Source organism: Vombatus ursinus, unplaced genomic scaffold, assembly GCF_900497805.2.
Source record: "Vombatus ursinus unplaced genomic scaffold, bare-nosed wombat genome assembly UNPS02011916.1, whole genome shotgun sequence".
Classification (NCBI taxonomy): domain Eukaryota; kingdom Metazoa; phylum Chordata; class Mammalia; order Diprotodontia; family Vombatidae; genus Vombatus; species Vombatus ursinus.
This window is the reverse complement of record NW_020951694.1, coordinates 10,890-31,962: the sequence shown is the minus strand read 5'-3', so window position 1 is coordinate 31,962 and position 21,073 is coordinate 10,890. Positions and strand designations below refer to the sequence as shown.

General features: G+C 41.3%; 1 long non-coding RNA gene across 2 annotated transcripts in view; it reads left to right on the top strand.

The window, feature by feature from the left end:
• The window catches only part of LOC114039381, a 79,619-nt gene extending 63,703 nt beyond the window's left edge, over positions 1 to 15,916 (top strand). For both annotated transcript variants that reach the window (XR_003568666.1, XR_003568665.1), the window contains exons 3-6: positions 3,394 to 3,524; positions 14,161 to 14,204; positions 15,392 to 15,527; positions 15,831 to 15,916. This is a non-coding gene — a long non-coding RNA (uncharacterized LOC114039381). The remainder of the gene's footprint in view (positions 1 to 3,393; positions 3,525 to 14,160; positions 14,205 to 15,391; positions 15,528 to 15,830) is intronic.
• Positions 15,917 to 21,073: the final 5,157 nt, after the last annotated feature.

Sequence of the window (21,073 nt, the reverse complement as noted above, 5' to 3'; positions counted from 1 at the left end):
GGGGTAGCTAGGTGGTGCAGTGGATAGAACTCCAGCCTTGGAGTCAGGAGGACCTGAGTTCAAATCCAGCCTCAGACCAAATACTTGACACTTACTAGCTGGGTGACCCTGGGCAAGTCACTTAACCCTGATTGCCAAGTAAAAAATAAATAAATAATCCTCTTAAGGCACAGGTCTAAGCATGCCTATGCTTACCTTGCTCAAAAATTTTGTTGGTTCTCTATTACGTCTGGGATAAAGTATATACCCATACTTCTCATACTCAGCATTTAAGGCTTTCTACAGGCTGTCTCCAAGCTACTTTTCCATCCTTACTTCATGTTATTTTCCTTCATACAGTTCATATTACACTGAAACTGAATGTTCCCTGAACTTGGTGCTTTCTGAACACACACACACATACACACACACACACACACACACACTACGACACTATGTCTACATTGCATTGTATTCTCATCTTTGTCAGAATTTTTATCTTCCATAAAGGAAGACTCTTTTCAGATAAGGGAATATCTTCTCCTAGAAGTCCTCTTCTCCTAATTGTTAGTGTTTTTATTGTTTTCTTCCTATTCAGCTTACCAGTGTGGAGTGGTAGAGGGCTGGCTTTGGCAGGGAGAATGACATTAGTCTTTTCCCTTGACACATACTAGCTATAAGATTAGGGTAAGTCACAACTTCTCAATGTTGTAGGTAACTATCTAAACACAATATGTAAGTTGTAGATGAGTTGCATCTATATCAGCAAAGGGAATTTCCACCCTGGGAGTTTACCACACTGATGAAATTATAGCTCTAGTTCAAAATATTTATTTGTGTATCTGTTGTCAGAGAGGCCTGAGTTCATTTCTGGCTGTGTGAACCAAGGTTGTTGTGAGGATCAAATGAGATAATATATGAAAAACCCTTTGCCAGCCTTAGACCTCTATATAAATGCTAGCTGCTATTATTATTGTTATTGTTACTATTATTGTAACCCCCCAACTCCTGGAAAGCATTTTGGTTTTGTCTTTGTAACCCTAGCACCCAGCACATGCCTTAAGAAATCCCTAAGCAGTAAAATGTAGACCTTTCAGTTTAGTTTTGCAGAAAGAGATACAGAGGCAGAGAACTGGATTCTGAACACTTTTCTAGGTCTAAGTTTTCTCAATCTGTCTCCTCCTTCTAAAAACCTCAAGCCTTCTAAAAACCTCTAAAAACACATATATGCTGCTTCTTTGTATGGATGGTAACTTAGGCCTTATTTTTTAGAAGAGAGAGGAGGGAGAAGTAAGTGCAAGTAGAAATATTTGGCCCTCGTATTCTAGCTGGCCACAGAGAGGAAATCTTTCTGCGAGAAAGGACTGTGTTGTCCCAGCACTGTGGGACAAAGTCTGGGAGTGCAGTACTTGAGAGACTTTTAGGGACCTCTGACATTATTTAGGCTTCCTCACCTCCTCCAGTCTCTCTTACTATTAGTTGGTTATCTATCTATTTAACACTGTATGTGGCACATAGTCAATGCTTAATAAATCCTTGTTTGTCCATCCATCCATTCATCTTACTCTGACTTTTTCATCGCTTCTAGAACAAATTGCTTATCTTCTGCACATAGAAATGGCTCCTGAATCTAATTTTTTAACCATCCAGGACATTTCTTAATTTTTGTCCCCAAACACCTTGGCTGCCAAGTGAACCCTAGATCTCTGTTATGGTCAAGTATTTTTTGATTATTTAATTCCAAAAGAATTGTGGTCCCTGCCCTCTAGGACCTTGCATGAAATAAGATTAACACCCAAGAAGCAATAAGATGTTCTTATAAGATAGTCTATAATCAAACCTCAGACTGTGGCTTTGGTGTTGTAACCACATCGATGCCAGACAGTGATGCCAGACCTGATCCACTTTAGCCTTATTGAAGCTCAGAACTCCTGAACTACTAGCTTCAGCCCCTCTCCCTCCTGACCCCCTCCCTCCCATGCCAGGGTGGGCTGGATGGCTTTCTTGGGAAGGTCATTTAATAAGAGACAATTAATAAAATTAAACAAAACTTTGTTCATCACCTAACTAGGCTTTCAGAGACACAGAACATAGTTGCCATCCTTGTAGAATTTATAATCTAGTAGAATCCTAAATTCATCTGCCTTCCTCTCCCTCCCTGGCTCTGAAGCAGTCCATTTTTGTCACCTCTTCGTGCTTCTGTTTTGCCCTTTTTGGCTCCCCCAAGCCAGTTCATTGAAATACCGTATTCTCATTTCAGTCCAGAACCTAGATCTAGGGCTTAGGTCTGGCCTAATTATATTACTGAGATCCCACTGAGTTGGATAGATGGACACATGGGCCCTGAGACCAGAGTCAGTGGGGGACGTGTGAGGTAGCTGCAAGTCAGTCCTTGGATCCAAACACCAGAGGGTGAGCTAGCACAAATGGAATTTTCCGGTGGGGGTAAGAGACTATACAGATTTGCTGACCGTCTTCCCCTTCCCATATAAGAAAAATTCCCTCAGTAGCTGTGCTTTCCCCCCTTAGTCTGTCTTGGGAAGGCTGCTGTCATTAGTCAGACTCTGCTCATTTTGATAAGCAGCCCTGGAGGCCAAGCAGCCAGAGGAGCTGACTGTACTGTGGTGGTGAGGGGACAGGGAGTAGAAGGGACCTCAAACTGACTGTGTCCACATTCCATTGCCTTCCATAAGGGAAGGAGATACTTTAGTTAACTGCTCACTCTCCCCCTTGGCTTCCTAGAGCTTCGACCTCATGCTTCTCAGTCAGTCAGTGAATATGTTTGATGTGATATGGTGCTGGATATTGTAGGAGACACAGAAGAAATGTAAACTGTAAACCTTGCCCTCGAGAAGCTTGCAGTTTATTTGTTCTTTGCAAATAGCCCATTACCACCAACTCCAGACTCGATGGGAAGAATTTCTGGATGTCCATCAGACTCAGCCTCTCCGGCTTCCACATAACCCTGAGTTCACTTCCTTCTCTAAAGTATAATGGCTTCCACTGACTCCATGATCCCTTGTATTGTCTTCTCTGGTCCCTCCCCTTGTTTCTTAGCATTTTCCCCAAGCCTGACCAATACCCATACTCCTCTCCCTCATGTACATCATTCCCAATTTTCTCCAGAGTCTACCTCTTTCAGGAAGCTGCCCTGAGACAGCTAGGTAGTATTATGGATAGAATTCTGGGCCTGGAGTCAGGAAGACCTGAGTTCAGATCCAACTTCAGACCCTTACTAGCTGTATGACCCTGTGCAAGTCACTTAATCTCTGTTTACCTGTTTCCTCAACTGTAAAAGAGGATCATAATAGCACCTACCTCCCAGAGTCGTGGTGAAGATCAAATAAGATAGTATTTGTAATGTGTCTGGCACATAATAGGTGCTTAATAAATGCTTGTTTCCTTTCTAACTAGATAATGTGGGTAGAAGAGACCCCATCAACCATTTAACGGCAGAATGGTACAGTGAAAAGACTGCTGGATTTGAAGACAAAGGACCTGCATTTGAAACCCACTTCTGACTCATATTACTTGTGTGTCCTTGGGTAAGTTACTTAACCTTGCTCAGTCTCAGTTATCTTATGTGTCAAATGAGGGACTTAGAATGGATGGCCTCCAAGGTGATTTCTAGCTCCAAATCTATGATCCTCTGACACTCCTTCCTTTACACCAATAGTACTGTTGGGGTTGGGATCTGGGCCCCAGATGGGAAAATCTCTGGACTTTCCCACATGGCTAAATCTCTGGTGTTCGTCTGAGGCTATAATCCCATCAACTGGCCTTTTCACTGTAGCTACACCCAATCTCTCCTCCATTGTTTTACCTCCCTATGTATGGCCCCCGGCCATTTCCCACCCTTAATCCTAGCTAGACTCCATTCTCCCTTGGCCACGAGGTCCAGGTCCCAGGAGTTCTGTTCACCCCAGCTTACTTACTGGCCACTCCTAGATCCCTCCCATAGTCTTTCTGTATATAAGGTCCCTCTTGTCTCCATTAAGAGGCTTAGATTCTTATTATCTAGCAAAAAATGATGCGGTTTAGGGGTCCAGGGGTGCTGGGACCCCAAAATCACAACATGCGGGTCCTGCCCAAAAGAATTCTACCCAAGCCTTCTTTCAGCCAAAGACAAGGTTTATTAGAACATCTATCATATTGGGCAGACTCTTAAGGAGTCTGAACATGAGTAAGCAGTGGCTCGATTATGAGAACCTAAGCAGTGGCTAGATTTTAGGAATCTAAGCTGTGGCTAGATTATAAGAATCTAAGCCTTTTAATGGAGACAAGATGGACCTTATATACAGAAAGACTATGGGAGGGATCTAGGAGTGGCCAGTAAATAAGCTGGGGTGAACAGAACTCCTGGGACCTGGACCTCATGGCCAAGGGAGAATGGAGTCTAGCTAGGATTAAGGGTGGGAAATGGCCAGGGGCCTTAGGGAAATAAGACAATGGAGGGGAGATAGGGTGTAGCCACAATGAAAAGGCCAGTTGATGGGATTATAGCCTCATGCTACTGCCAGAGATTTAGCCATGTGGGAAAGTCCAGGGTTTTTCCTCTCTGGGGCCCAGATTCCAACCCCATCAATACCACTAAAGATTATTGTTCCACCTGTAATCTGTGTTTAACATAATTTATTTATTTTAGACATAAATACTAAAATTTAAATACACAATAAGAAAGGAAAAAGAAACATTATAAACTTAAATGTTAAATCTTAAATAGAAAATAAGAAAAGGGAAGAAAAAGCATTGCCATGTGTACAGCAGAATGTAAGAGGATTCAAAATATACAACAATAAATTTCCATTTCAAGAAAGCCTATATATAATAAATACTACTTACTGTGTTTAGAACTGTCTATCTTTGAGACCTTGTAAATTTTCTTTTGTTCTCTGCTGTGCACTTTTTACTTTGTTCTTTTTTTCCCCTCTGCCCCAGGAAGGCTATAATTAAGTGGAGATGTGCACACACACATACATATACACATACATGCACATATATGCGCACACAAGCATACATACATATAATGTACATATACACACAAAGATATATATGCACATACACATACATACGTATACTTACATACACCTACATATACTTGGATATCTATAACTCTGCTTATATATAGATACTCATATGCATGTGAAGAGGTCTAGAGGTTTGGGGTGCTCAGAACCCCAAGATTGCGACGTGGGCCCTGCCTGAATGAATTCAACTCAAATCTTCTTCCAGCCAGAGAAAAAGTTTATTAGAGATAAATCATATAGGCCAGTCTCTTAAGAAATCTGAATATTAGTATTGCCCATAGGGGCTAGCAGGCATGAGAGAGTCTCAGCATTTGGATAGGGGCCAGGGTGGATCTTATATCCAAAGTAACTTTGGGTGGCCAGAGGAGGGGCCTGGGAAAAGGGTCCAGATGAGAATTCCAATTGGAAGGTCTGAGAAATTGAATAGACAATGGGAATAGATAATGAGAGGGACTGGAAGGAAGAAGTTTGAAAGGCATCTGCATAAGATCAAAAGGTGGGGCCAGGGCTTTCAAAGGGAGATAAGGGGAGTCGATAAGGAACCTGAGACCAGACTAAAAAAAGTTTAAGGGTTTTCTGGAGTTTGTAAACAAATGGGAGCCAAATTCCTTTTGGTGAAAAGGGGCAAAGGTCTTGGCTTCTGAAACTGAATGATGGGCCCTTACCCCTCACATGCATTCATATGCATCTATGTAAGACTGTACTATTCTTATTTGTCCTCTGTTTCTCTGAGGGTAGATAACCTCTTCTTTCATAAGTCTGAGTCTTTCCATATTTTTCTAAGTCTACCAACTCATCATTTCCTACACCACAACAATATTCTAACCTAAAACAATATTGATTAATATGGCTGACATATAGTGTAGTTTTCCTATTTTTCTCTGTTGATTAGATCTATTTTAGCTTTAACTTTGTCTAAGATCATGATTATCACTCCTGCCTTTTTCTCTAATAAATTCTACTCCTGATTTTTATTTTATGTTTGTGTCTATCTCTTATTTCCTATCTCCACTCCACCTCAAGCTACTACCCTGCTCTCCCATTTCTTAACCTACCCCTCCTCCAAGGATCCCTCTCTTATCCTCCCATTCCTGTTAATCTAAATACCTTTCTATTAACTACTCCTCCCATTTTATCCTATTCCTTCACCCTTCCCTCTAAAAATCCCTCCCTTATTCTCTCTCCTCACCTATCCTGTTAGCTTTTTATTTCTTTCTGAATTTAGAAGACTTTCATACACTTCTAGGTTTATATGTATTGTTCTCTCTTAAACCCATTCCTGATGAAAGTAGGATTCCAGCACTACCAGCCCTCCTCCCCCATCTGATTCCTCTGTATCAGTTCTTCCTTTCACACCTCATTTGTATAAAATAATTACTCTTTTTACCTGTTCCTAAATGGTTTTACATTTTAAAATCATATCATACTCAGGTCTACTCCAATCTTTCTTATGAACTACCCAATTACTAATAACAATCTTAGACATTTACATTTCCTCATATAAAGAGTAAATGTTCTGTCCTTATTGAGTCCCTTGTAATTAGTTTTTAATTTATATTTCTCTTGGATCTTTTATGTCAAATCTTCTAGTAAGTTCAGGTGTTTTTTTTTTTGAACAAATCCTGAAAGTCTGACAATTTATTAAATATCCATTTTTTTCATTCAAGATTATGTTTAACTTTGGCGAGTATGATATTTTCGACTGCAACTCCAGTTATTTTGCTCTTTGATTTATAGTGTTCCAAGACCTGTGGTCTTTTAGTGTTACCGCTGCTAGGTCTTATGTGATTCTAATTGTGGTACCGTCATATGTATATTGTTTTTTTTTTGTTGCTTGTAATAGTTTATCCTTGAGCTGAGGGGCTTCAGAATTTGACTATAATATTTCTGTAGGTTTTTCTCATAGCATCTCTTTCAGGTAATATTGGTGGATTTTTTCTGTTTCTACTTTCCACTCTTGTTCTAACATTTCAGGACAATTTTCTTTAATTTTTTCTTATATTATTGTATCAAGATTCTTTTTTTTTTTTATTGTAGCTTTCAGGTAGTCTGAAAGCTACATTTTCTTCTATTTTTAAATTCTTTATATTTTATTTTATTATTTCTTGGTCTCTTATAACTTCACTGGCTTCTCCTTGCCCAATTCTAACTTTCAAGGAGTTGTTTATTTCCTTAAGATTCTGGATCTTCTTTTCTAATTGGTTGACTTTCTTTTCATAATCTTCTTATTTTTCTTGAATTATCCTTATTTTAAAAAAAAATTTCCTCAATCTCTCTCATGTGATTTTTAAAGTTTTTTTTTTAAGTTCTTCTATGAATTCTTTTTAAGCAGGCGACCATTTGATGTGACTCTTTGGGATAGGAGAGGCTTTTTTTGTTTCATTATACTCCTCTGAAAATGAACCCTGGTCTTCTCTATTCCCATAGTAACTTTCTATGGTTGGATTCTTTCTCCTTTGCCTGTTCTTTTTTTTTTTTTTAATTTATAGGAGCTTATTTTTTGTAATCACCTCTAGCCCTGGGGTGTGGGGGAATGGTGCCTTTGGCCTCAGGTCCTCCTTCAATTCTTCCCACTGGCCTGGAACTGAAACCAAGAACTCTGCCCTCCTGTAAGTGCTCATAGCCACTGGTATTCCCGCCCTACTGCTTCTGGTTCCTTCTTTCCTAGGGTACAGCACTACTGAATCTGGTGTCCCTTATTAACAGAGGTTCCCTCAGTCTTCCTGGGCTCAGATGCTGGACTCCCTCACACTGTCTGAGAGGTGAAAGTTCTTGTGGCTGGGGCGGAGGTTACCTCTCAACCCAGCTAGCCCCAGGGCTGTTTCAGTGAAGCTAGCCTGGAGGTGTTTACTCTTCACTGGGACCAAACTTCAGTCCTAGGATTTTTCTTTGATCTTCTACAATTGTCCCAGGAGGACCCCTGCTGTGCCCCAACTCTTGTTTATTTTTACTGTTCCATGTTCACCCTGGGGCACAATTTTACCTTGTTTGTGGGAGAAATCTGGAGAGCTTGGAATTATCTGACCAATTCCCTATCTTCCCTCCCTAAACATAATGTTTAAGGGGAAAAAAATCCCAACCTATTCACTAAGTCAGATCTGTGAATAGATAATTGCCAATTGTGTGGGGTATAACAGTGGCTCCCAACATAGTGTAATGCAAAGAACTGGGAGAGTCAGGAGAAACTGGCTCTAATCCTGACTGGCTTTGCCTCTAGCTATCTGTGTGGTTGTGGACAAAACACTTCCCTTCTCTGGCCCATATTTTGATCTCTTCCCTGTAAAATGAAGGGGTTGGATTGTATCAGAGGTACTAACCCAGAACTGATAGATTCCCCAAGGGTTCTATGGATTGATTTCAGAGGGCCCATGAACTTGGACAGAAAAGAAAATCACATCCGTTTCAATGTAATTATTTTATTTTATACATTTAAAAACTTTATTCTTAGCAGAGGTTTCTGGGCTTTAGCAGATTGGCAAAGGAGTCCAGGATACAAAAAAAGATTAAATAGCCTTAGACTAGATGACCTTGAAGATATCTTGTATATATATAAATCTTCATTTTTTTTAATCTCTTGAGTTTCTTAGCATAGGTGCTAGAGTACTAGATTTAGTGAGAAGAAGACGGGTTTGAATTCTTCCATTTATTAGCTATGTGACCCTGGGTGGTAATTCTATGACTTGTGGTTCTTGGCTATGAGTACTGAGCAGTGTCCAGGGGAGGATAAGTTCAAATCAATAGAAAAACTTTGCAGATTTCTAAATAAGGAAAAGTGAGACCCTGGAAGGTGGAGTAAGCTAAGTGCCACAGAATTTTAGAATTAGAAGAGACCTCATTGTCATCAAGTTCAATCCGTACTGAAAGGACAATGAACCCAACAAATAATAGCTATTTACTGCTTGAAGAGGTCTTCCCCTCTCAAAGCAATCTGTTCTGCTTTGGGGTAGTTAGGTGGTACAGTGGGTAGAGTACTGTGCCTGGAGTCGGGAAGACTTGAGTTAAAATCCAGCCTCAGACACTAGCTGTGGGACCCTGGGCTTAACCTCTCAGCTACTTAACCTCTGTCTGCCTCAGTTTCCTCATCTGTAAAATGGAGGTCATTATAGCACTTGCTAGCCAGAGTTGTTGTGAGGATCATATGTGATAATAATTATAAAGCACTTAGCACAGTGCCTGACACATAGTAAGTGCTATATAGATGTTAGCTATTGTTATTTTTAGCTGTAATTGTTAGGACATCGATTTTAAAACCGTTTCTTTGCAACTGTCGCCCAAAGCTCCTAGTGCGACTCTTTGGGGCCAGACAGAACTAGTCTAATCCCTCTTTCTGTGTGACAGCCCTAAACTATTTGAAGAGTGCTGTCATGTCCTTCTAGAGCCTTCTCTTCTCCATCTTCAACACCCCTTGTTCTCTTAACCTGTCCTCTTGTGAGATGGACTTAAGGCCCTTCACCATTATGGTTATCCTCCTGTGGATTCTCTTCAGATTATTGGTACGCTGCTTACATTGTGGCACCCAGGACGAAATACATGATGCCAGATGTCATCTAACTAAGGCAAAGTAAGACAGGACTGTTACTTTTTTTATTCCTGAAAACTATGTCTTTCTTAATATGTTCTAAGATCACATTAGCTCTTTTGGCTGCCACATCCCACTGCTAACCTATTGATTTTGCAGTGTGCTAAAACCCCCAGATCTTTTTCAGAAAAAAACTGCTGTCTAGCCATGCCTTCCACATCCTGTATTTTTAAACCCAACTGTAAGACTTTTTATCCCTATTGAATAGTGTCTTATTAGGTTCAGCCTAATGTGACTTGTCTTTGATAAAGTCATGCTGGCTCTTTGTCATCACTTACTGCTTCTTTTGCTAGGTTGTTCACTAATCCTCTCTTTAAAGATATTCTAGAATTTCTCAGGAAATGAAAGGCAAGCTCCCTGACATATAGTTTGCAGATTCTGTTCTGTTCTTCTTCTTCTTCTTTTTTTTTTTTAATCGGAGCGTTTATTCTCATCTAGTCCTGCGGTACCTCCCCCATTTTCCATAATTATTCAGTCATCTCTGACGGTGTAAATTAACAATCACACCTGCTGCTTCTTTGTTCTATTAAGTAGAAACAGGAGCTGCTGTTGGCACTGCTGCATCTTTCCCAGAGACAGCCATTCAGGATCTTTGGTTATCATTATGATGCAAGCTGTGTAGGTGGAGCAGGGAGGAGAAAGAACATCACTGTCACGTCAAAAGTAAGGATCTAAAGCAGATGCTTGTGACAAGGAATCTCAGCCACTCTGTAGACAGGAGTCCCATTGCGGGAGATCATAACCCTTCATACCCCTGATCTTCTTCACTCATGCCTCACATTGGGGATGGGGGCTCTCTCCCAGAGGACCTCTCAGTGAGACAGCATCTCTTGACCAAAGGTTCTGGGGGCATACTTTCCCTCTCCTCTTCCTACTCAGTTGTCTTGTATAAGTCACCAAAGGGGCTGGATGAGTCAGAGCTGACACAGAGATTGGGTAACTTATTCATACACAGCAGCATCCTGTCTGTGGAGGGGCTGGGATGCAGAGGTAGCTGAGAAGAGATTGCACAGTCAGTAAAGCTCTCCATAGGTCCTTCTGCCCCATGGCTAGATGGTCATGCAGACCTGGGGTCTCAACCTAAAAAGGAGGTGAAATGGGTGGTATTAGGGGGTCTTCTGGAAGGCTTGGGGAGAAAAAGATGCTTGCGTGATCTAAGACTGGGGGCAGGGATATACATGGCCGTGATGTTTGTTTCTCCCCAGGCTTGTGGGTATGTGTGTGTGATGGGGGGGTACTTAGGACATGGGATGACTTTTCATCCACTTCTACTCTTTGCCTCTGGTTTAAAAAAATTCTTGGGTTTATGAAATATTAGTTCTAGGTCCCTTTCCTACATATCTTACTCTGTCTACCCTGCCTGCCTGCAGAACCTAGAAAGACTCGGGTCATGCAGATGGAATAATGGAGGTCCAGAGTTGGGGAGGGAGTTGTCCAAGGTCATGCAGATTCTGGTCAGAATTTACACATCTTCATTTTTAGCTCTCGCCCCATCTTAAAGCAGCAGGCTTGGCTGACCTAAGGAAGGGCTGCTATCTGTCCCTGTTAGAGGAATCCTGGTGGCTCTGGGAATTCTCTGATGAAGGGAAGTCCTGGGCTTTCCCCTTTCTGTTTCCATACATGGGTGTCCTTAGCCACAGTTGCCTTTTCCTAGGATCAGAAGTCTTGGCAGCCAAAAGTGGTGGAACAGGAAGAAACCAGGGATGTCAGTGACTTTAGGAAAGCTCCAAAACATTAAGCTGTCAGGGCCAAAAATAACACTACTATGGTAGTGATAGTAGTGGTAGTAGTAATGGGAGAGCACTGTTATTTCTCCAGGGAAATGAAGAATGGGAAAGGAAAGAAATACGCATGCACTAGGCACCATAAACAAAGTCCAAACAATGGAGGCCAGATGGGTTCCCTTGACAGGAAGCAGCCTTGGAAGGGACATTCCCCCAGCAGATTACTCCAAAAAGTTCTTTCCACTCAGGCACCCTTTCCAGGCATAGGTGGTATTCACACAAAGGGTAGGTAATCCACAAGGGCCTGATTCCTCTGCTGGTCTGTTTGTTATGTTGAAAGAGGAACTGACTGCAAGGAAATGAGTGATTCCCTTGGGTATTGTTGTTAGAGTTAGAACTTTTCAACCTGGCCTTCAGAGGCCTTCCACAACTTGGTATCACCTATTATACTCTCACTCATCACATTTTAGTACCTCACATCACACTCCTCACCAAGTATACTATAGTCCATCCAAACTGGACTGTTCTCTGTGGAACGGGATGTCATATCTCAGATTCTCTCCTTCTGTCCCTAAAGCAAGAAGACAGCTAATAGCAACAAGTAACCAACTGCTTCCCTATTTTTCCCCCTGCAGTTAAGCTCTGCAGAATTAGATAAGATACCCCTATGTGTCAATGATGGGTCTTTGGGCAAGATTCATCTACATTTCAAAGGAACTCTCAGATGGGAGAGGGGTTGAGTATGTTGCCTATGAAAGCCATGGAGCTAGTGGAACAGCAGTGGCTGGGGAGGATTCAGGAGCTATGGGGTTTTAATTGGGGGTAGATTTGAGTTCCCTCTAGATGGGGATGCTAATCTTCTACCACAGACCCTACCTTAGAGAGGAACTAGGATGAGGTGAAAAGCAGGGGTCAGGATTGGGGATAAGGGGAGAAGTACTAGGCAGCAGTAGGTTCTGCATTTATAAGGTGGGAGGAAGGGGAAGGGTACAGGGCTGGGGAAATCCTAAGCAATGGTAGCTGGGAGGGACTAGAAGTTCCGATGGCTCTCTGGCTAGAGTGAGTGTTTCTGGCTAACCATTGTCAATGTAAGATAATGTGGTGCAGTGGAGAGAGTGCTAGCCTTGGTAACAGGAGGATTTGGGTGTGAATCTTGCCTCAGAAGCCTCCTTATCTGTGTGACCCAGGGTAAGTTCCCTAACCTTTCTCAGCCATACTTTATGTACAAAATGGGGCTAATAATAGTATCTACCTTCAGAGGTTGCTGTGGGTTGGAGGATTGAATAAGATAATGTATGTAAATTGCTTTGCAAAGCTTAAAGCACTATGTAAATGTCAGCTATTAATGTTATAAGTCAAGGACTTGAAGCAGATTCTGGGATCGACTGAGGATTCCATCAGACATGACAGTATGTGAAGCCAAATGACAATAAATAATACTTATATAGTATTGTTGAGGTTTAGGGGTGCTGGGACCCCTGAGATCACAACATGTGGGTCCTGCCTGAAAGAATTCGACCCAAGCCTTCTTTCAGCCAAAGATAAGGTTTATTAGAACATCCATCATATTGGGCAGATTCTTAAGGAGTCTGAACATTAGTAAGCTATTGACTAGATTTTAAGAATCTAAGCAGTGTCTAGATTAGAAGAATCAGAGCATCTTAATGGAGACAAGATGGACCTTATATACAGAAAGACTATGGGAGGAATCTAGGAGTGGCCAAGTAGTCTGTGAGGTAATAGAACTCCAGGGGTGGCCAAGGGAGAATGGAGCCTAGATAGGATTAAGGGTGGGAAATGGCTGGGGGACATAGGGAGGTATAGGCTAGGTTAAGGGTACAGAGAATTGGGAGATTGTGTAGCCACAAAGAAAGGCCAGTTGATTCTACCTCAAGGGAACTCCAGAGATTTGGCCATGTGGGAAAGTCCAGGGTTTTTCCTTTTTGGGTTCTGGATCCCATCTTCATCAATATGATGTTTTAAGGCTTACAGATATCTCATTTAATCCTCACAACAACCCTGTGTAGTACATGCTATTATTATCCTCATTTTACAAATGAGGAAATCGAGGTTGACCGAAGTCAAGTGATTTGCCCTGGATGACACATACAACCAGTAAATGTCTGAGGCAAGAATTGAACTCAGGTCCTCTCATTACCAAGTCCATCACCCTCTACTACACCAGAGTAGTTTGAGTAATGATGGAATCCCAAAATAACTAGTCCAACCTAGACCCAGGGAGGAACCCCCTCTTTCACATCTCTAGTAAATGGCCATTCAGCCTCTATTCAAAGAACTCTACCACCTAGAGCAGCCTATTTCACTTTTGGACAGCTCTCATCTAATTTGGACAGTTTAGGAGGTTTTACTTTATATACAGCCCAAAGCTCCCTCTGCAATTTACACTCATCGCTAGCTCCTAGTTTGGCTTTTTGGGACGAGGTTGGTAACTCCCATTTATATAAATGAAGCTCATAGTGTTTTTCTCTTAACCACACTATAAAGTAGGCAGGGCAAGCATTACCTCCATTTTATAGAAGAAAACATCAAGGCTCATCGAGGTCAAGAGACTTGCCCAGAACCACATAGTTATCACGTATTATCAAATCAAATTCAAGTCAGAAAATGTCAAAATGTGTTGAAGGCCAGAGATCTTTGCACTTTACCATACTGACTCTTGTGGGTAGTCAGATATCTACTATAGACAGTGTCAGGTGAGGAAAATGAACTAGGTTTGCATGGACTGTGACAGTTAAGTCAATAAATTAAGCTAAAAAAAAATCCATGCTCTGAAAATGTGACTATGGTGTTTTTATAGTTTTTTTTACTTTTCTCTCTCTCTTTTTTTTAGGCGATTGGGGTTAAGTGACTTGCCCAGAATCATATGGCTAGTAAGTAAGTATTTGAACTCAGGTCTTCCTGACTCCAGGACTGGTACTCTATCCACTGTGCCACCTAGCTGCCCCTGTTTCCTTTTCTCTTGGTATTTCAATAAATCAATAAACATTTATTAAGTACCTACTATGTACAGGCACTATACTAAGCACTTAATAAATAGTAAATGTCCCTTTTGAAAAATTCTAATTTTTTTTTTTAATCTGAATTAAAGGGGGAAAGAGATTGGTGTGCTACCAAGACAAGATAGCTGAAGGGATCAGAATAACCTCAAGGGCCAGGGTGGTAGTTGACAACTCATGTCCCAGCCCTGTTCTCAGAAAGAGAGCCAGAGTATCCAGAGCTGAAGGCGAAGTAAAAATGCTAAAGGGGTCCATTTTGGTTTCTGAAGACTGTCGATAAAGCATGTCTCTTGTATCTTGGCAGAGACTTGGCCAGTATGTTGATTTGTTTTGCTTTGTATGCTTATGTGTGACAAAGGGGTAAGGGTAAGTAAGTATGTAGAAAGAAAGAAAGAAAGAAAGAAAGAAAGAAAGAAAGGAAGAAAGAAAGAAAGGAAGAAAGGAAGAAAGAAAGAAAGAAGGAAAGAAGGAGAAAAGGAAAGAAAGAAAGAAAGAAAGAAGGAAGGAAAGAAAAGAGGGAAGGAAGGAAGGACCAAAGTGTTTCAAGGGTAGGTTAGAGGACTTATAGAACTGGGCGTGGTATTTTCTGTTGGATATATGTTTTATTCCACACTTGCTACATAAACATTTAAAAAGTACATAGAAGAAACAAAAAAGAAATTCATAAGGGAGGCATGAAGGTATAGGGCAATTGTATTATTATCTTGTTACATTTACTTTCATTGTAAATAAACTTTGTAACAGAAATTCACAGGTGCACTTATAATCTTTTTTGTTATTTGAATATTGAAGTTGTGTTTGTTATTGTTTATTAAGTTTATAGTGAAAAGGTATCATTTTAAACAATACTGGAGAGTGAGAAACTGGGAACAAATAGAAGAGACAGTTCCAGGCTAAAGTTTACCCTCTTACAGACAGAATTGGGGGATTTAAACCCAGCTATGATCATAGAAGAGAAATTCACAGGCATGATGGAACACTTTACTCTCTACATATCTTGATTATGTATCACCTACTGGGCTGGGCACTTTCTTTTGAGCTACTGCAATTCTGCTTTATTCATAGAGCACAGCACCTCCTTTGATTCCGGCATTCCATGCTGGGTGGTCCTGGGCCAGTGTCTCCCACTTCACACGGTCAATTCCAGAGTTCTTCAGAGAGACCTTGAAAGTGTCCTTTTGTTGCTTCTTCTGACCTCCATGTGAGCATTTGTCTTGTGTGAGTTCTCCATAAAATAGTGTTTTAGGCAAATGTATGTTTGACATTTGAATAACATGGCCAGCTCATCAGAGTTGCACTCTCTGTAGTAGAGTTTGAGTGCTTGGCAGTGATCTTCAGAATATTCCTAAGATAATTTAAATGGAAACAATTCAGTTTCCTGTCATGGCACTGGTATACTTTCCAGGTTTCACAGGCATACAGCAATGAGGTCAGCACAATGACTCTGTAGATGTTTAGTTTGGTAGTCAGTCTAATATCTCTTCTCTCCCATACTTTCTTTCAGAGCCTCCCAAAGACTGAGCTAGCACTGGCAGTGTGTGAGTCAACCTCATCATTTATGTGTACTTCCTTGAAAAGTATACTGCCAAGGTAAATGAACTTATCCACAGCATTCAAAATTTCTCCATTTTCTGTAACTGATGGTTCCACAAGTGGATGGTATGGTGCTGGCTGGTGGAGAACCTTTGTTTTCTTGGTGTTAATTGTCAGGCCAAAATTAGCACAAGCAGCAGAGAATTGATCCATACTTTGTTGCATCTGCATTGAGTGAGAATGAGACTGCGTTGAGTGCCCAATCATTTGTGAACAAAAAAATCATGTACCAACTCTCCCTCCACTTTAGTATAGGCTTGTAGCCTTTCCAAGTTAGATAATTTGCCATCAGTGTGGTAACTGACCTTGAAGCTGTTTTCATCCTCATTGAAGGTGTCTAACATCATTGCTGAAAATATCATGCCAAAAAGCTTGGGAGCAAGTATACAGTTCTGTTTCATTTCACTGGTAACTGGGAAAGTTTGAGAGCATCATCCACTATCCAGAACCTGTGCAGGCATGCCATCATGGAACAGACATACAATACTGATGAACTTCTCTGAGCACCTAGATTTTGCTACAAGTTTCCACAAGCCCTCACTACTGACAGTATCAAAGGCCTTAGTCAGATTGACAGACATTGTATACAGACCTCTGTTCTGGTCCTGCCATTTCTCCTGGAGGTGCAAACACCATATTGACTATTCCTCAGCCCTTTCTGAAGCCACACTGGCTCTCAGGTAGATAGACGACTATCTTCCAGGTGAAGGATCATCCTATTAAGGAGGACTCTGGCAAGAGTCTTGGTGGCAATGACTAAGAGAGAGAGAGAGACACTCTCACCTCCCCCCCCCCACCATGATTGTCACAGGACAACAACCTATTTCCTTTACCTTTATAGAGATGGACAATGGAGGCATCCTTGAACTCCTTAGGGATAACCTCCTTTTGCCATGTAACCTGGAAAATTTCTGTCAGCTTTTGTATGAACAGTGGACCCCCTGCCTTGTAAATCTCAACTGGAATAGCATCAGCACCAGGCACTTTGCCACATGATAGGGACCTGATGGCATTCAATTGGAGGTTCAGCTAGAGAGAGACTAACTTCAACTTGAGGTATACAATCAGTGTCTTCAGCATTGATTATGGTCTGTTGAGAACACTATGGAAGTGTTCAGCCTATCCCTATAGGATCATGTCCTTATTACTAATCAATGCGGCTCCATCAGCACTGAGTAGCTGAGATGCATCATAGATCTTTGGCCCATAAATAGCCTTCAGGGCATCATAAAAGTGCTTTAGATTGTTACCATCACTGTAAAATTGGATTTTATCTGCCTTCTTACTGAGCCAAGAATCCTGCATCTCTGTGAGCTTTGCTTGCACTTTACTTTTGATGGAGTTAATTGCTCTGGTTTTGGGCAAGATAAGGTGAAAGTTCACATATTAGAGTCTTGCACCACTCTGAGGATGATTTTGCCCCTCTTTCTCTTCTACTCTTTTTGTAACAAGTAATGTTTATCTTAGAGCCCAGCTTGCTAAGAGGAGGAAGCCTTTTTTTTTTAACAACAAAAATGGTTTATTTGTGATCCTTGTTTTACACTCTATACATCCATCACAAATATAATTTTACATAATCTGAAACTTCATTTAAAACAAACTTTCAGTGTCTAGTTTTTCCCTTAGAACAGAAGGACTTAAAGGCAGATGAACTATCTTTCTGGTAAACCCCGTGGAATTCTCGTTTTTCACCTAGCAGCTTCTGAATTTCCCCATGATTTTCATCAAACCAAACTTGATGTTTGCAAGTGTTCTGGTCTAGATGAGTAAATGCAGTGTAATACACCAGATCTCTGAAAGCTGTCCACTCCTTTTCTGCTCCACTGTTGACAACTGTGTGTTGGCTCAGCTTTCCTTCCAAGTTAGCCACAAACTGTTCATGCTAGGAAAAGCACTCTAATCTGTTGACATTAAGTCTTCTGGTAGTCCTCTTGCCTTGGGGTCACTGCTTTTGTTGAATATGAATATTTAGCTTGGAGAGGATAAGTCTATGATAGGTCTAGTACTCTGCACTACACATTGCCTTAATCATTGTCATATCCTATCCATCTTGTCATGTTTACTGTGATGGTGTATCCATGAAGTTTTATTGTGTTTAGGTAAACAGAGGACAGTGTTGGCAGTGAGAAGGTCATGAAATGCATAAGTCTTCAGTAGTAAATGACCATTGCTGTTCCTCTTTCTGAATCCATTCCTTCCACGGACTCCTTGCCATGTCTGGTAGTTTCTATATACTCTTGCATTAAAGTCACCCAGAATTATAAGCTTGTCTCCTTTCAGGACATTGATAATGAGGTTCTCCAGGTCTTCACAAAATTTTTTTTTTTATCTCATCGGGGTTCATCATGGTAGGAATATACACACTGAATGATGGTGGCATATTGCTTTCTTACAAGTGGCAATCACATTGTCATGAGCCTGTCATTCATTCCTTTTGGAAGAGATACAAACTTGTTGACTAGATTGGTTTTGACTGTGAAACCTGTGCCAGCTTCACAGTGTTCCCCATCACTGCAGCCACAGAAAAAATGTGTATCTAGCTCCGATTTCAGTAATCTGGCCTTCATTTTCCAGCCTTATTTGACTCAAGGCTGCTATACCCTGAGTGCTAAGTTCATTTTTTTCATATACCTGCTGAGTTCATTTTTAGGTCTACTGGATTTTGTGTTGTCCATAAGTGTGCACATATTCCATGTGCTGATGGTGAGTGGAATCATCTTTGCAAAAGTTTTTGTAGATTTTTTTTGTAGTTTTGACCACAGGATAGGATCTCCACCTGCTGCAGTACTCAGGCCAGGGTTGTGTGAAGCAGACAGTTTTTAGGGCACCTTTTCTAGCCCCTTCCTCATGCCAGGGGATGAATAGTTCGGTCTTCCAAAAAGGCTGCTCAGACATAGGGGGCGATCAATGATCCTATGGCTTGGGCAGGGTTGTGACTATAGCTCCCACTGTTATCCACACCTGTTGCTTCATCACTTGACGATTGCCACAGGGCTTTTGAAGTAGATAAAAATGGTAAAATGGTATGGATGATGTCTTTTGATTTGCACGTAATTTGGATTTAAATGAGGCAGGGTTGCTTGAAGCCCTCAGCCTCACTCTCTCTTTCAGGGTCCTCAGAGTCCAGTGGCAAGACAAAAGTCAAGATGATTGGTAATGGCTTGGGATGCAGTAGCCTCTTTGATGTCCAACAAAGCTCTAAGCACTCCTCAGTGCTTGCTTCAGCCACCTTCATGGCTGTTGGAACAAATTGCTCTCATCCACCTGTTTTGTCTGGTGAATTCTTCACGTGTTTGAGGTAGACACTGCCTCCCCCCCAACCCCAACTAACCTAAGGGCTTGAGACTCTTTGGTTACCCTCAACCTGGTTTAGCCTCTCTGCCAAAATGGTTTACTGGAGTATGGCTACTGCACATGCTATAGTTTCTTGGAGCCACAGGTGAGAGTTGGGTGAATCAGGTGGTCACCAAAGGTTGAAAGCATACCTGAAAAGGGCTCAGCAGCCTTCACATCAGATGGTCTTCCCTGAACACACCCTATGCCCCCTGGCTTGAGATCCAGTGCCCTAGATGTTTTGAGCTCCCATGAGGGATCTGGCTTTGCTAATGAAGAAAGACCATGTGGCAAATGAGTTGCTATTGTTGTATCTAGTCTGGGAAGCCCCAAAAAATGAAAGTTCCTGTTCACCTTTAGGCTTCAAAGATTTCATATAGTTGAGTTTCTTAAACCTGGAAGTTGGGAGGCCAGTATAAAAGAGTTTGGGCTTATGAGTTAGATGATGTAGCATGATTACTTGATAGACCTGGCTTCAGGTGAAGTTTTGTGCTACGTGTAGTTTGTTTCTAACACAACCACCTTTCCTTCTTACCCCATGACCCACTATCCTTTCAGTGTCCTTTTCTGTCAATCTAGAGACTATTCTGAGTTTTATTCCCACATGGCATTGCTCCTAACTGTCTATTAATCTCCTCTAATGTACTGATTAATAAAGTTATAGGTATCACATTTGGGACTATTTGTGAGGCCACTTCTGTCTCCTGATGTTATCCTAACCCATTTTCTCTCTTTAGGTCAAGCAACATCTTTTCTAACCAATTCAGGCAAGGCTCTCTTTTACCAAAACATTTAGGGGAGAAGAAACATCATCTTTCTTATTTCTCCCTTCTAGAATATAATTCTGAACTCCTAATTTCCCCTACAATCTATATTTATTCACAAAGAAAACCAAACATCATCACCATTGGCAAGCATATTTTGAGTGCCTACTATATAAAAGGTATATCCTAAACACTATGGAAGATACAAAGAGGTATAGCATAGATCTTTGCCCTTGAAAGGATTATAGTCTAATTGTAGATATAGGACATGTACAAAAAATGGTTTCTGAATGAATAAGGGAAGGATTGGGATCTAAGTGGAAAGAGCCTTGGACTCAGGGTCAGATGACCTGGGCTCCAAACCTGATTTTGATACTTATGAGATAGTGTAACTCCGGGCTACTCTGGAACTCATTATTTCCCCCCCTGCCCCCAGACCCTTTCAGCTTCTAAATTTATTCCTGTTCAGGGCACTGGCATCCTTCCAGTCACCCCATTCACAACCTTGGTATTGTCTTCACTCACCCTACATATTCAGTTTGTTGCCAAATCTTGTCATTTCTACATTCACGACATCTCTTATATACATCCCTTTCTTTCCACTCATGCAATCATAGCTTTGGTTAAGGTCCTCATCATCATTTGCCTGGATTATTGCAGTAGCCTTCTACCTCATCTCCCTACCTTAAGTCTATCCCATTTTCCAGTCCTTTCTCTACTGAGCTACAAAGGAACTTTTCTAAAATCTCAACCCTCTCTGCCCCCTACACACCCCCTACTTCCTGCTTCTTGAATTCCAATAGCTCTCTATTAACTTCAGGATCAAATGTAAACTCCTCTGCTTGGCATTTAAAGCTCTTTATAACTTGGACCCTTTTTAGTTTTCCAGGCATCTCACACTTTACTCCCTTTTGTGATCGAGCTACCCAGGCTTACTTGTAGTTCCTTAAACAGCATACCCCATCTCCTGTCTCAGTGCCTTTGCACTGGCTATCCTCTCACACCTGGAATGTTCTACCTTTTCACCTTCACTTTTTGATTTCATGTCTTCCAAAGA